The 16877-nt window shown below is 34.6% G+C and overlaps 1 protein-coding gene and 1 long non-coding RNA gene across 4 annotated transcripts in view; one reads left to right on the forward strand and one right to left on the reverse strand.

Moving 5' to 3' along the window:
- The window catches only part of SP4 (Sp4 transcription factor), a 63542-nt gene that overhangs the window by 21140 nt on the left and 25525 nt on the right, over nucleotides 1-16877 (forward strand). The gene's annotated exons all lie outside the window — the stretch shown is intronic.
- The window catches only part of LOC306668505, a 69564-nt gene that overhangs the window by 5322 nt on the left and 47365 nt on the right, over nucleotides 1-16877 (reverse strand). The gene's annotated exons all lie outside the window — the stretch shown is intronic.

Raw genomic sequence — 16877 nt, forward strand, 5'->3', positions numbered from 1 at the left:
ATAGATGGCAGGCTTTGTTCTTTGGGGCTTGAGATGAGGCAGGACATCGTGGCAGAAGATTGTAGTAGAAGAAAGCAGCTTAGGACATGGCTGTCAAGAAGCAGAGAGAACAAGTTTTTGCTTATGTTTTAGTATTATAGTTCCTTTTCATACTGAAACATTAGATAGTCAGTGGACATCCATACTCACCAGGGATAAAATGTATACCCCAAAGGCTTGCCCTCAGGGGCCCACTTTCTCCAGCCACACTCTACCTGCCTATAGTCACCACTCAATTAATCCCTTATCATGGGATTAAAATATTGATTAGATTAAGGCTCTTATAACCCAATCATTTCACCTCCAAACTCTTATGCATTATCTCCACATGGACACTTTATATCTAAACCATAACAGATAGTTCTTTTATTTCCTCAGACAACTGAACAAATTGTAATTATGTTGGAAGGAGAAATTAGGTTAAATTAATGTGTTCTTGATGTCAGTGTTTAAATAAGGGTATAACTGTTGAGGAATGGTGTTGAATCTCTGCTCATGAAAATCTTTTTTTATAGTGCATGCTAGTTTGTTCTAGGAGTGCATGTCACCTACTCCTCAGGGAACCCAAAATTTCCTAAATGAGGAAAGTTATTTTTTTTAATCAAAATATTTAGCAATTTTGTTTTATAGTACAATCTTAAATTTTGGTTGAACAATGTAGAATTATCTGGCTTATTCAGGAACTCAGAGTTTTTAAAAATCTTCGATTCCCTGCCAGATTTTTTCATATAACATTTTCTTGCCAGCTTTTACACCTGGTTTCCATGAAGCCCAGAGATGTGCTTATTGCCATAACTTCCAACTTTTGTAATGGAAAATACATAACTATAAATGAGAGCTAATTAAATAATGGTCCATTATACCACTGCTAATACTTCAGTGCCGTGATCATTTTGACTTCCTCCAGACTTCCTCCATAGACTCCTTGTTTATTGTTGATACTTATTAAATATTTGAGTAGATTCACTTTATTGAAAAAATTTGAATAAAATTGATTTAGTTTTCCATAAGCATATGGGCATTTTCTTGAACTTATCACTTATTTCAGGGACAAGTAGTTATTTGGACTGTAGAAATCATGTAGAAATTTTGGAGTTAGCTGTGTGCAGTGGCGCACACCTGCAGTCCCAGCAATTCTGGAGGTAAGGCAGAAGGGTTGCAAGTTCGAGGCCAGCCTCTGCAACTTAGCAAGGCCCTAAGCAATTTAGCAAAACTGTGTCTCAAAAAATAAGAAGGGCTTGCAGTAAGGCTCAGTGGTAAGATGCCTTTGGGTTAAATACCACCTCCCCCGCAAAACAAAGAAATTTGGGGGATCATTTTTTGAAATGATTTGCTTTTTTTGTTAATTAAATATAAGATCATTTTATTATTTCTCTGGTAACATGAAAATCTCAATATTCTGTATTATGATAAAATCTGATTTTTTCAGTGATGCATACTGCTTTGTATTTTGTTTTGTAGCTGCTAATGAAAGTTAAACAAGTTTTTGCTTATGTTTTTGTATTATAGTTCCTTTTCACACTGAAGCATTAGTCAGTGGACATCCATACCTTCTCTAGATGCTATAAATCTGGTCAGATTTTATTCTTTATTGTTTAGAATTTTAAAATCATAAACAATCCTTTGTTTACTAATTAAAACTGAAATTTTTATATGACACAAATTTAGTAGCATCCTTTGGAAGAACGTAGTAACTTTTCAGATTTCTTTCAAAGTATTACTAAGTAGGGTGTAGTATTGTAGGTCTCTCAGTGACTGTGGAGGCTGAGGAAGGGGGATCCCAAGTTTGACGCCAGCTTGGGTAACTTAGCTGGACCCTGTCTTAAAATTCAAAAAAATTTAAATAAAAAAAGGATGACTGGGGATGTAGTTCAGTGTTAGAGCACCCTGGGCCTAGTCTAGTTCCCAGTACTGGTTTACTGGTTTTTTTTTTTTTTTTTTTTTAACTTTTTAAAGATATATAAGTAAAAGCGATTTTGAGTATTTGAAAAAAATTTTTAAGCCATTTTCTGAATTTAAGTGCAGGTTGAACACACCTCACCTAAAATCCAAAATGCTCTGAAATCAGAAACTATTCTTCTTTCTTTTTAATGGCAGTCCTCAGGATTAAAGCTAGATAAATCGGAAATGTTTTGAGCACTGACTTGATGGCACACCTGCCTTAATGTGGTAGGTTGCTATCAAAATGCCAGCATAACGAAATATACAAAATTACTTTCAGGCTATGTATATAAGGTGTATATGAAAATTAAATGAATTTAATGTTGGACCTAGGTCATATCCCCAAGATATCTCATTGTGTTTATAAAAATATTCCAAAACCTGAAAAAAAAAAATTGAAATCTAAAACAGCTATGATCTCAAGCATTTCGGATAAGGGATCATCAACCCATATTAACTACCTCTAGAAATAAGAACACTTTCATGTTCTTTTCCTTTTCAGAATCTTCAAAGGTAAGCAGGCCACAAGTATTCTTTGATCATAAATAGATAATTGTCTGCCCAAGTTGATAAAGGCTCGTGAATTTTTTTCCAAGGTATAACGAAATAGAAATCTAAAGTAGTAATTAAGCCTCCAGTGTGATGAAGGGAAAGGGATATGACTAATCAATTGTTGGTTCTTTTCATTAGTAGTTCTTTTATTTATATCAATCATTTCTCATCTATTGCCATACGTAATGGTTAACTGCATATATGTGGAAAGATTCTTGAACTCAGTGTGAGCAATTAATGAAATGAATCTGATTTAAAAAAAACAGTATAGATATTGCAAATACATGGTCTCTTGGAGATTTATTGTGATGTGGACATTAAAAGAATAAATAATCTTTTTTAAAAAATTTTTATTAGTTGATGAAACTTTATGTATTTGTATGCGGTGCTGAGAATGGAACCCAGTGCTTCACACATGCTAGGCAAGCACTCTACCACTGAGCCACAATCCCAGCCCAATACTCTTCATTTTAAGAGTTCTTATAACTCTTAAAAGAGGAAATGTAGGTATCCCTTGTTTAAAAGGGTTAGGTTTTGATTATACTTTTACAGTAAAGTTCATTCCTTGTCAGAATTCCCCTTTAAATTATTCAAATTAGTCTATGAAGGACAGAAATGGTTGCCCTGTCAAAGCTTATTTCTATAAATGAGATGTTATTGTTTTGTTTTTTATCATACTATGAATTACTTAGGTAAATGATAAAACCTTTCCTTTGCTTATGTTCTGATTTCCCCTCCTCAGTATACCAAATGTTGCTTGTGTCCAAGAAAAAAATCATATTTAAATATAATTTTTAAAAATCATTTTTTCCACTTAAATATGTGTTCTTATACTTTTCACCTTAATTGAAAGTAAAAAGAAATAACTAGAGCAAAATTCCTCACAATTGAAGATAGTTCTGGATTGCATAGTAGAATATGTAGGATGGTTCTATGGTTAGAATGATCCCTGTTACATTTTTATAGGAAATTTGTGGCTAGTTCATCTACACTTGAAAGTAGAAAGCTAGTATTTCCTGATTGCTCAATATGCTGTTTAGAGATGCAGCTTAAAATAGCCATCTATGGGGTAGACTGCTCTATGACAGTGTAACAGTGTTAGACTAGCCTCCCTTGGCCCTACTGTGCAACTATTTTAAGCTATGACCCTAAGAACTGACAGGGCATACTGTACCCTCCTACCACTGAGTGCCAGTTCTTTATTTCCAGGGCTGTATGGATCAGCTATAAACTTCTTTGAAATTAAGACTATCATTGTAATATTTTGGGAATTCTTTTATCCACCTACCCAGATTGCCAGCTTGCCTTGATATACCAGATTTCATTAAAATAAATACCATTGTTGGTGAGAAAAGATGATTAGAAAACTATAAACCCTATGTTTTACTCATTTATTTTAAGCAGTGCTTGTTTGGGTGAATTTTCTATGCAAGAGAAAGATCCCAAGAGTTATTTGATGATCACTATGATAAGATTATGCTATTTTTAGATGACCAATATACTAATGTCTGATTCAGTGGTTGCCTTTGCCCATATTCTCTGCTTATGTCAGATTGCTTTTCCCTGTTTTTTTTTTTGTTTTTGTTTTTTTTTTTTTGTTTTACCCATTTATTTGTTACGTCTGGATGCTTTCTCTTTATTGTGTGTATTACCATCTCAATTGCATATCTCTTTGTGATTATTTCTTAACATTCCTACTTACTAAGTATAAGCACAGTTAAGGGTAAGTGCTGAGAACATTACAGTGGAAATCTTTTGCCTTCTGAAAGCTTAGGTTCTTGTTGAGGAGACACAATATTCATTAATATAAAAGGTAGAACATAGGAATAATACATGATGGTATATATTAAAAGTGAAATGAATGGGAAAAGGTAGTGATACTGAAATTAAGAGTGGATTGAAGCCACTGAGAACCATAGCAGAAATCCAAGACTATGAAACCCAGGAGATTTGAACTGATTCTTTAAAAAAAGGGGGAGCCCTCACAAACGTGAATAAAGAAGCAAGGCATTATAGACTGAGGAGACAACAGGTGCAAAGAGAAGAAGCTGGAATATGGTTCACATATTTAAGAAAGAATGGGTAGACCATCGAAACTGTTGTGGAGCTTTTGAGGGAAATGTTAGAAGATAAAGTAGTCAGGATTGATAGAAGTCTGATTTTAGAATGACAGATGTCAGAACAAGGACAGGGACAAGTCATTGAAAAGACATGTGCAGGTGTATATTTTTTGAGGTGAGGGGGTTACGGTGTTTTCGTTTTATTATCCAGCATTATAAGAGAAACAGGGAAATCAATTTTTGGACCACAGGTTTAGTCCAGATATCAGTGATAGAAATCTGAACTTGAGGTCAAGGTGTGATTTTTTAAGAGTTCTTAAGAAAAATAACAAGATTTGATTCATGGTTATAGAGAGGAAAACTAAGAGTAATTTTATTAAGTTTTAAGTGTGGATGACCATAAGTATAGTTGTACCAGTAAAAGAAATGACATTGAGAAAAAGAATGGGGTGAACCTGAATTTTGATGTATGTTATGTCTGAGCTAATAGTAAATCATTTCATTGGAAATGTTCAATTTCTATTTGGGTTAGATCTGAGAAGAGATCAGAACTAGCATTCTAGATTTGGAATTCTTCTGCATAGAGTTGGTGATTGAAATTATGGTAGTACATGAAATTGATGAGACACAAATTTGTGTTGGAAGTTCTGAAGGATGAAAACTGAACTCAGGATTACACTGACCTTTGAGGACCAAAAGGAGAAAGTTGAACTGAGAGAAGGAGAGAGAGAGAGAACACACATTTGTCAATAACTAAGAGGAATCTTTGCAGAATGTTATTAAGATGACTTGGAGAGTGAGAAAGTTCAGTGGGTTTTGTATATGAATTATTTGATAAGATCTAAGATCTGTATTGTTCAGTATGATAGCTACTAGCAGCATGTGGTTTTTTAAGGTAAAGGTAATTAAAAATTTACATCCTCAGTTGGATTAACCACATTTCATGTGCTAATAGCCATATGTGTCTAGAGGCAACCATATTGGAATGTACTGATGTACAACATTTTATTGCCACAGATAATCTGTAGGAGAATGTGACTTTATAAAGCTAAAGGATTGCTAAATCAAAAATTGGGGGGGGGGCTTTTAAATAGATGAGGGCATAGTAACAATATTAAGTGTAGAATATACTTCAGAAAAGTTTGATGAAAACCAAGGAAGAAGACAGTATCTTGGAGCTGATAGAGAAAGACTGTAAGGCCACGATTTTGTTTTTTCATTTAGGACTTATTTGTTGAGGGACTGTTGTGTGCCAAGTACTGCACTAGGAATAGACAACACAACACTAAAGAAGGCATTACAGAGTGTGTAAATATATAATTGGATCAGGGATGTTAAGAGGTTTGAAATCAGATTACATGCAATATAGTGTGATACTTCTTAAAATGGAATGACTATCTTCTATGGGAACATTTAAATGTGGTTTTATAAGAAATGAGGGACTTTGTGAGGAAGGTTCCCTGAAGGAGATAGAACAGGGTAGCTCAGGTAGGATGACTAGAAATTAGCCATACTGGCAAAAAGACTCAGTGGCATGATATAATCTGGAATTTACAGATAACTTCAGGTGCTCTGACTAAGAGTGCATGTACTAAAGTCAAGGTGGCAAAGATCAGGTCAAAAAGATTCTTTCCTTGATAAGGAATGTAAACTGCATCCTGAAAGTTACAGGTAGCCTTCAAGGGACCATAAGTGCAATATCATGGTCAAATTTGCACCTTGGATTGCTTAGCGTGTACAGTGGAGAGAGGAGGCCAATCTGGGTTCAAAGAGATTGAGAGTATAGGAAGATGAATCTTTGGAGAGGGAGTAACTTGAGAGTGTGTGTGTGGAGAATAGGAAAATAACAGAATATGTTTTTTGAGGTATTAGGCTGTAGAAAATGAAATCAAATGCACAAGTGGAAGTGCTTCCAAGATGAGATTTTTTAAAAGATGAGTCAAGCTGAGCACAGTGGCACACCTCTCTAATTCCAGCTACTCTGGAGACTGAGGCAGGAGGATTTCAAGTTGGAGCCCAGTCTAAACAAGTTTTTCAGACTTAGCAAAACTGTGTCTTAAAATAAAAATGATCAGTGGTAGAGTGTCCCTGGTGTCAATCTCTGCTACCCTCCACCCAGTAACACACACATGAAAGATGAATAAACATTTGGAGAAGTACTCGGGTGCTGTTGATAGAAGGGAGAATGGAAAGACTTCATGTGACTTTGGTCTTCTCAGTAATTGAGGCAAAGTCATCTCTTGATGTGAGGTCCAAAGAAAGAAGAATGAGAGGTTGAAGACTGGAGGAAAAATTAGAGCAGTTGATGAAGAGATTTTTCATATATACATTGCCAAAATAGGGTGAATGAGAGGATACCAAGCACCAGTGATGGCCTAGGTACTGTTCCATTAGAATAAAATTTCAGGGGTCTGTTAGCTTCCTTTAGTTTGATTTTACAGTCTCAGAACATGAGAAAGTGGATAGTGAGAATTACTACCAGGTATGGCAGAGGTTCAAAGAGGCAAAGGTTCAGCAAATGAAGCCAGAGGAAAGTAGCTGGTTCAGGAGTGTGTGTGCAGACAAATCCCTAAGAACAAGGTGAGAATTAAGATGGAGTTGGGAACTGTTGAGAGTCAGAGTGGTGCAGGTTGATGATGTGGTCAGAAAAGAGAGTGCTGAACTGACTTCTTGAAGGTTGAACAGTTCTAAGTGATGACAGAGTTGGAGCTGGGGTTCTGTTTGTAGGGTTTATCTTGAGCATAAAGACTGATTTTCCTTTCCAAACTGGCTTCCTCTCCCAGGTTCATCATCTCCTCTGTCACCTAGACTAGAATCTTTTAAGACTGATTTGGTCTTATAACTTAATGATTTTTACCAAAGCTTGTAGCTTTACACCAGAACTAGACAGATCTTGATTCAAGTCTTGGTTTTGCCACCTAAATCTTGATCACGTATCTCTCTCTAGGTCTGTATGTACTCTGTAAAATATCAATAATAATGTTATTTTAGTGGAATTATGCATGTAAAGTGCTTTTGTACAGTGCAGAGAGAACAGAAAAGTTTTCACTAAGTCCTAGCGACTGTTCATTATTATGGGAATTATTTGTTACTCATATATCTGGTTCATTTTTTCTGTTGTGAGGGCTTTCTTTTACAACCTCACCATCTGGAAGGTTAAAAAATGGCATCTTTCCTAACTGGTGTCTCTGCCTGTATCTTTTCACATCTCTGGTCTATAATCAACATTTCATATTTAGCCTAAAACCAGATCCATGGTGCACTCTGTTCCCCACAGCCTTAATAGATAAACAGTTGCAAACTTTTCAAGTTATTAGAACTTTCAAGAAGTGATAGATCTCAGTATAGGATAAAAGTTGCTTATAGAGGCTGTATCAGTTCAGTAATAACTATGGTGGGTTACTCATTTTATTTCTAAAGGACCAGAGGTACCTTAAAACTTTATGTATTAATTAAAATTCCACATAGAAATGTCAGATTTTCCAATTTTCCTTCCCCCCCAACCATCTTAAATGCATATGTTTAATATAGAATGAATGGAATTAAGGGAAATTAGATTTTTTTTATTTACAAATTCTATTTTAGGGAAATATTCAGATATTTCTGGGGTAGTTTGTCTACTAGAGCAAACTGTTGTTTATAGTAACAGAATAAATAGAAATAACTAAGAGTTAAAAAGGAGTATATGTCTGTTTTGACAGAGCTTTCTTTCCATCTCTTGCCTTATTTCCTTATTCATTTGGATAGTCTCACCACCTACAAGCCTGGTCAATGGGAGACATCCAATAAAATGCTTGTTGTAGCACATTGATTTGGATGCATAAACTGAAGCCACTTTATATGTTGGATAATTTATTCATCGGCCTCCTAAATTTTGGGGAGGAAAAATACATACTAATTGAGTAATTTGATCCATGACTGTTATCTATACTGCCTGTATTTCTTGACCAGGTAATTTTGGAGGAAAATGTGAACTTTTTTTTTTTTTTAATACAAAATGCCATTTGAGGTTTTCGTCATTAAAAAATCTTTATTACAGTGATAAATTAGTATTGTGAACAGTACTATTGCAAGTTAAATGTAAGAAAATGTAGAGTTTCTATGGAGCATGGGCTCTAGAAAATAAGTGGAGTATACATTCAAATAGTTAAGCTTATTTAAGAGCCAGTGACTTATTTTTTAAAATAGGCATTTATAGAGATCTGTTAACGCTTTCATAACACTAGGGTATTGCCAATCTCTAGAGTATTAATTTTGGGCTCTTTACCACTGTTACCTCAAAGTTCTTACTCAGGCACATTTAATCATTATGACTCAGTTTGTATTTCTTAATGTTTTTGCATAATTTGGAAGCTGTTGTATTTGCCTGTGTATTCTCTAAAAAGTTATTGACCTGCTTGTAAATTTAACTTCTTGCCATTTACCTTATTGAAATTTATGCATGCATATGATTATTTGTATTTAAAATGTTTAGGTAATTTTTCCTTTCAAAGCAGGACTTCCTAAAGTGATTCTTTGATAAAGTCAAAATAGATCTGTGATTTAGTCTCTGGTTTTGGAATTACAGCAACTGATTTTCAGTGATCAGGTTCTATAGAAATTGGTTTATAAAATCAGGGCCCACAAGAGGCTGATAGTTATTTTTCTTTTAAATATAAGATTAGAGATACATCTTTTCAGTTACTTTTCAGTTAATCTTGTATTTGTTGTGCCAGAGAATCTGAGAAACCAAATAATAATCAATATTAATTGGTGAGCATTGACTCAGCATAGGGAGGTAGATAATCTTCTGGACTAATAACCTATTCCAGCAGGTTATGTATAAAGTATGGGAAGAAGAATAAGATTGTCATTAGGATTTTCCTCAGAAATGAAGTTGCATCTACTGCTATTAGGGTTATCTTTCTAATATTTGGAATATTGTCTTCCAGTTACGGTTTTTAAAAAAAAAATTTTAGATGTTGATAGACCTTTGTTTTTATTCTTTTATTTATATGTGGTGCTGAGAATCGAACCCAATGCCTCACACATGCTAGGCAAGTGCTCTACCTCTGAGCCACAACTCCAGTTCCTACAGTTGTTTTTCAAGATAGTAGTTCTAAATGAATGTTGATAAATTCTTACTATTCAGTATTTTTTTCCATATAGGTAGATTAGGGAGATCTCTAATTCTGCAGATGAATATAACTATCTCAAACCATACCAACATAATAACTTTTAAGCAAAATTAACCCTGAGCTTTTAACTCCCTTGGAACACAAACTTTAATACTTTAGTCTGTTTGCTTTCCAAAATAAAAATCAGGATGCAAGGTTGGGGGTATAGTGGAAGAACTCTTACCTAAAACACAAAGACCTGGCTTTTATAATTGTTTTTATAAATGAAATTATAATTATAAATATATTGGGATGTCAAGTATTTTTAGTGATAGGTAAAAAAGTTTGAGATACCACTGTTACCTGTTTTTTATAAACAGCATTCTCTGTGCTTGGTTTTTTGTTTTTTGTTTTGTTTTGTCTTTCCCTCCCAGTACTTCACTGGGGATTGAATCTAGAATCTAGCACAGACTAGACAAGTGTTCTACCACTGAACTACATTCCCAATCTTTTTAAAATATGGTTTTGAGGCAGGGCCTCACTAAGTTGCTCATGCTGACCTCGAACTTGGGATCCTCTTGCCTCCACCTCTGTGCTTGCTTGCTTTTTTTCTTTTCTTGCTTTCTTTCTATTAATTTATTTGTTGGTACTGGGGATTGAATCCAGGGCCTTGTGCTCGTTAGGCAAGTGATCCACTGTTGAGCTACATCCACAGCCTCTTTTTATTTTGAGACAGAGTCTCACTAATCTGACACTTGACTAGCCTTGAATTTGTGATCCTTCTGCTTCAGCTTTCTGAGTAGCTGGAATTGCAGGCACATGCCACCATACCTGTCTGTGCTTCCTTTGTAATTATTCTTAGATGCCCCTCCTCAGTATATTTTTTTTACACTTTCTTGAATTTGGTAGGATCAGATCATTAGTGAAGTTTTAGCATGCATTTAAAAAAATGTCTGTGTCTGCTCCTCATGGTGAAGAATTCTGCCTTGGGACTTCATATTATTATTTAAAAAAATTTTTTTTCTTAGTTGTAGATGGACACAATACCTTTGTTTTATTTATTTATTTACTTTTATGTGGTGCAGAAGATCAAATCCATTGCCTCACACATGTTAGGCAAGTGCACTACCACTGAGCTACAACTCCAACCCCATGCCTTGGAACTTTAATTGGGTGGGGAAAGACCTAAGAAATACCTGCCATGCCTTACAAATAGCAGATTCAAAGCGATTGAAGTTGCCTTTCCTTCTTAGTTCAGAGATGTTCAAAAGTGCAACATCTTTAGTCATCTGAATTGATAGACAGGTGCTACTATGTATATCTCTAAATCTTCATTGTCTCCAAAGCCTAGATCATATCCTTAATTCCAAAGGAGAATGTAGCCAACTGGAAAAGAGTTCAGGGCTCTGGATTGAGGCTGACCTAGGTTTACATCTTGGTTTGCTACTTACGGTTGCTAGGTAACCTTTGGAAATTTATATAACTTCCCTAAGTCTTAGAACAGTAGATGGCAGAGTATAAAGTAGTTGAGTTCAGTTCTAGTCATTTAGTAAATTCAGTAAACACAAATGGTCATCATATGGTAGCTGTTCTCTGGATTTAGGATGGGAAGGGTAGCATGATACTTTAGAAAGGATCCCACTTCTCTATCCTAGAAAATCACTTCTTTAAATATTTGATTAAGGTCCTTTCTGATCTCTCTCTCCAACCCAAAGAGGCAGTTTTTATTATTGCTTAGCTCTTCACTGAGCTACATCCCTTTTATAAAACAGTATTTTGCTAAATTGCCGAGACTGGCCTTGAACTTGTAATCCTCCTGCCTCAGCCTCCTAAGTAGCTGGGATTACAGATGTGCACCACCACCGTGCCTCCCAGTGTTGTCTTTTATATACCCTTCCCATTGTCTTCCTGGGAAACTTACTTCTGTTCTTTCTACTTCTCCGTGGTTTTGTCTCTTCCATGAAACCTTCTTTGTTTCTTCTTGACAATAAGTCTCCTTGACAGTAAATCTGTCTATTTGAGTTTGTTCCCACTACAGGTAATTATTTCATCTTATTTATCTTCATCTTGCCAGCACTGTTAAACATGTAGCTAGTACTCAGGAAATATTTGCTTAATGAATAAAGCTCACTTATATACTAGGTTCTTGTATTAGTCAGCTTTGCATTGCTGTAACAAGTATCTAAGATAATCAAATTACAAAGAGAGGAAGAGATTGGAGTCCTACAGGGCATATCTCCAATGACCTAAACCATCCCAGTAGTTATTAAAGTTTCAACCATTTCCTGATTGTGGCAAGCTGGGAACACATTCTTTAGCATTCTAGGTCCAAACCATAACAGTCCTCATTCAAAGATCTAGAATGTCATGGAAATCTGAATGACTGTTATTATTTGTACTTAATATTAATTTTGTAATTTCATGTTCATTGGAATTAATGTTTCTCTTGAACACTTATCATATTTTAGACATTGTGCTAAGTGTCCTATATAGTACATTATCATTTTATTTCCAATATTACCAGGTCCCCAAAGGAAGAAACTGAAGAAAGAATCATAACTCACAGAGAGGACTTCTTGACCCAAAAGCTCTGTTTAACCTGTACACTCTTCTGCACCATCTTTTGCGCTCATTGGCTAATGTGGTTTACTTTCATTTAAGAAATAGAGAAAGCATTCAGTTATTCCTTGATATTCTTAGGTTATTCTTTGTCTCTTAGGAAATATGCAGTTGTAGCCTTGCATCTGGTGAAGAAGTGTTTTGTAATTAATAAGCATAATTTCCAAACCTAGGATATTATTGTTTTTAGTAGCATTATACTGTGGAATCTCTCTCTAGTTGTGTCTTATCAAAGCTGTCAAAGCCTATTCCCAAATTTATATTGTTATCTTTTCAAAAGCTTTAATCCAGAGTCATGTGGTTTATAGTTGTTATAGGTATTATACAAGGGTACCATATTTTAATTTTCATATTTAATTTTAGTTTATGACTGTGATAATATGATTGAAAGCCATAAACATTAGTTGAGTTCTAATACTGCTTGATAGTTATTAAATAGGCCATTTTCAGTCTGGGGTTGTAGCTCAATGGAAGAGTGTTTGCCTAGGACGTGTGAAGTACTAGGTTCAATTCTTAGCACCACATAAAAACAAAATAAGGTCCATCAACAACTAAAAAATATTTTTAAAAAATTTTAAAAAATAGGTAGTTTTCATTGAATTGATAGGTTAATTTATTTGTAGGTAAGTAGGTAGACAGTTGGGGTTGCTTAGTTTTTCCATTTTCTGTGCCTATCTTACGTACACAGTAATGTAACCTGATATCCATATAGCAAACAAACAAAAAGCTTGGAAATTATTATGTTTTCCATAAGAAGAAATAGGCCTACCTGGGCATGGTGATACATGCCTGTAATCCTATTGGCTCTGGAGGCTGGGATGGGAAGATCAAGAATTCAAAGCCAGCCTCAGCAGTTTAGCAAGGCCCTAGGCAACTCAGTAAGACCCTGTCTCTAAATAAAATATAAAAAAGGGCTGGGGATGTGACTTAGTGGTTAAGCACCCCTGAATTCAATCCCTGGTACAAAAAGAAAAGAAGAATAGACCCAGTTGAATTATCTTGGGTCTGTTTTCTTCTCTGTAAAATGAAATGGTTAATGACTGACCAACTTACCTCATAAGGTTGGTATATAAAGAGCTTAAAGAATCATGTTAATAACAGGTAAAAGAAATTCACAAGTTGTATCTTTATCCTTTTTACTTTGACTTTCCCTTTGTGTTGCTTTTTGTTTAAATGTTACTAATTTTGGTATTAATGTAATATGGTTAAAATGTGGACAACATAAATAATATTTTCAACACATTAGACCAGGGGTCCTTAATAAGTAGAGCTACATAAAACACTTGACTCCTTGTGTAAGGATATAAACACACAGTTCAAAAGGAATATTCAAATGACCAGTAAACATTTGAAAAATATGTTCAACTGTAGTAGAAATCTAATAAATAGATAAAACTAGTAATGGATTGTCAACTTTTTTCTTTTAAAATTATATTAGCAACACATGGAAATACTTTCCTTGTTAAAAAGAAAAACTGCAACTATAACAAGTGAGACTGAAGTTTCCTTTAACTGTACCCTAATCTTAACCCCCTTTAAAAGGAAACACTCTTAATCAATTTGTTATATATCCTTTCAGAGCTTTCCCAATTTTTTTCTTTTACTGCATGTGAATGTCATTGTAGGCGACATAGTACCATAATATAAACATTTACCAGCAACTCTGTTTTCACATAACCAAATGCTTTAAAACAGATTTGATTCCTAAATATTTCTCTTGTTCTTTTTGACTGCTACATTACATTCCATTGTATGACTATTTCACAGCCATTTAATTATTCCTCAATTCATAGTTATTTGTTTCTGAATTTTTACTGTTATAAACAGTTGCAACAAATATCTTTTTGTGGTATGTGAAAAAAAAGAAAAGTTAAGCAGAACGTAAGGGAAATGGGATTGCAGGGGAGGGGCATGTTGGTATAAGGCAGACCACATTGAGGAGGTGACATTAAACCAAAGATTTGAAGGAAGAAAGGTTTAGGTAAATACATTGGGAAAAGACTATTCTAGGCAGAGACAGAGAGCAGAAACAGTATTTTGGAACTACACTTATTGTGTTCAAGGAACAGAAAAGGGATCAACATTGTTGAGGTAGAATAAACCTAGGAATTTTTGGGGGGAGGTTATTGTGAACATTTTATGTAGAATCTTATAGGCAGTCAATTAAGCAGAGCAATGACTTGATTTTATTTTACATTTTAGAGTGATCCTTCTGGCACTTTTGAACTTAACAGGATAGGGCAGTGGTGGTAGAGACCAGTTTGGAAGCTGTTGTATTGTATTGTGATCAAGCAAGTGTCTTGAACAAAGTGTCTGGGGCAAAGGTGCAAGCTGTGGGGTTGGTGGGGAAGTGCTTGAATGTTGGATAAATTTTGAAGGAGGAGTCAGCAGTTTTGGTAATCAAATATGAAACAAAGGCAAGAATCAAGAATCATGATTACTTTGAGTCCACAGACTTTGGTCTAGGTTGATCAGATGGATTTGTTTAATTATCTTAAGAAATTTAAATTCTGATAAGACCAAATTATCAGTATTTTCCTTCATATTTTTTATTGGGCCTTGTTAAGACTCTGGTTCTTCTGTATTATAACATTTGTTGTGTTTGTTATTTTGTTTTTACATTTAACTATGTATGTATGTATGTATGTATGTATGTATGTATTTGTGGCATTAGGGGTTGAACCCAGAGCCTCTCACACATGCTAGGCAAATGCTCTGCCTTTGAGTTACATCTCCAGCTCTATCAATTTTCTTTTGTCTGTTAAACATTTTTAAATTCTTACTGAATTTTTCTTGTGCATGAGATGCAGCAGTGTTCTCCTACTTCTAGTGGAAATGTAAACGAATGCAGCTCTTTTCGTACACTTTGAAATTCCATAATCTGTATAAAATCTTATGAGTTTCATATCCTTTGACCTAGTAATCTCACTTCTGGGATTATTCTTTGAAAATAATGAGTAAAAATATTTTTGTTCAGGTTACTCATTATTTATGTTACTTATTATAAGTGGAAATAGTCTAAATGTCTGATAGTAGGGCAGTTTTATAAATGATGTTGTATGTCCATGATAAAATAATGTACACTCGTTACATTCTCTTAAATGAAATGTAATAGCTTGGAAGTACTTATTAAGTAAGAAGAATGCAGAATCATTATGTAGTAGAAGTGCATCAGTGTCAAAATGCACTGAACAAAAGATTAGAAGCAAATACATCAAAATGGTAATAGTGATAATCTATGGGTAATGGCTCTATGCATAATTTTACTTCTTCCCTCATAGTTTTCAATGGTGAGCATGCAGTATTCTTAAAATCAGAAGAAAAACTTTAAATATATGTATCTATAAACTATGCTATTTACATTCTTCAAAATAGGTAAAAAGGGACAAATCTTAACCCATTCCCTCAAGGGCAAATTTACTTTTAGTTTTTTAAGGTATATTTTTAATTAATTAATTAATTAATTTTTAGTGAATATGAGATTTCCAAAATTCTGCTATTTGCTTGAAATCTCAAACTTTATTACTGGCAACAAATACTGTTAGCTGCCTTGCTTGTAAGGTATACTTTTAATACTCTTTTTAAGAGAGATCTTGCTAAATTTGTGTAACACATGTAAGATAAATCCAATACCTGAGGGAGAAGAAATACAGTGACTTAGGGTATCAGGTTGTGATTTAAACCCCAGATCAGCTCTTAAATTGCCTGAATGCTATATTAGTGAAGCTGGAGGAAATTAAAATCTCTTACCATCTTGCCACCAACATTGCATGTATATTGCAGACTAGCTGGTATCTAGGAGTACTGTGGTATTGTACTGGCCTAGTTTCAGAAGAAAACTTCTCTGTTTATTTGAATTTTAAATTCCCATTCACTTTATTTAAGAAACAGTTACTGAATATTTCCAGTGTGCCAGGAACTTTGATAACTAGAAAAGTGACACAAAACCACACAGATGTCCTCTGTCCTGAGAGGCCTTCGTTGGAAATAGTTTTATGACTAATACTAAGATGGAATAGGTTGCTATCTGATTAGCGAAATTGGGAATACTTAAATTCTAACTCAAGTCTTTAACATCACTTAGGGAGCTAGGTATACTGGAAATCAAGTCAGAATAATACTTTGTTGCCTTAGGCAAGTTCCCCTTCCTCAAAACCCAGAGAACTAGGCCAGTCTACATAGAATATGTATTTTCCTTTTTTAGTTAGACCTGTTTTCCCTTTGTTCTCTAAGATTATCAGTTCAAGTCTCAGAACTTAATACTCTATTGAAGTATAAGACCACTCAATTGGTGCTAAAGGAAAATTTGCAAGAAATGAGGTTTTTTTGTTTTTGTTTTTCTTCTCCAAATACTTATTCTAGATATTGTCTTGCTGCCTTGGTCCAATTTCCATATTTGAAAAATGAGAAAAGTCTAAAACAAAGGCATAAGAAAGGTTGCTTGACTGCTCCAAGCAGCCTTGGAATGCTTTTTCCTCTTAGCATGGGAGAAAGAGAAAAGAAGGGCCATCCTCAGTCTGTTCTACCATAGTGTGTGGGAACAATACCAATAAATTTTGAGTTATTTAAA

This window comes from Sciurus vulgaris (assembly GCF_902686455.1).
Source record: "Sciurus vulgaris genome assembly, chromosome: 8".
Taxonomy (NCBI): domain Eukaryota; kingdom Metazoa; phylum Chordata; class Mammalia; order Rodentia; family Sciuridae; genus Sciurus; species Sciurus vulgaris.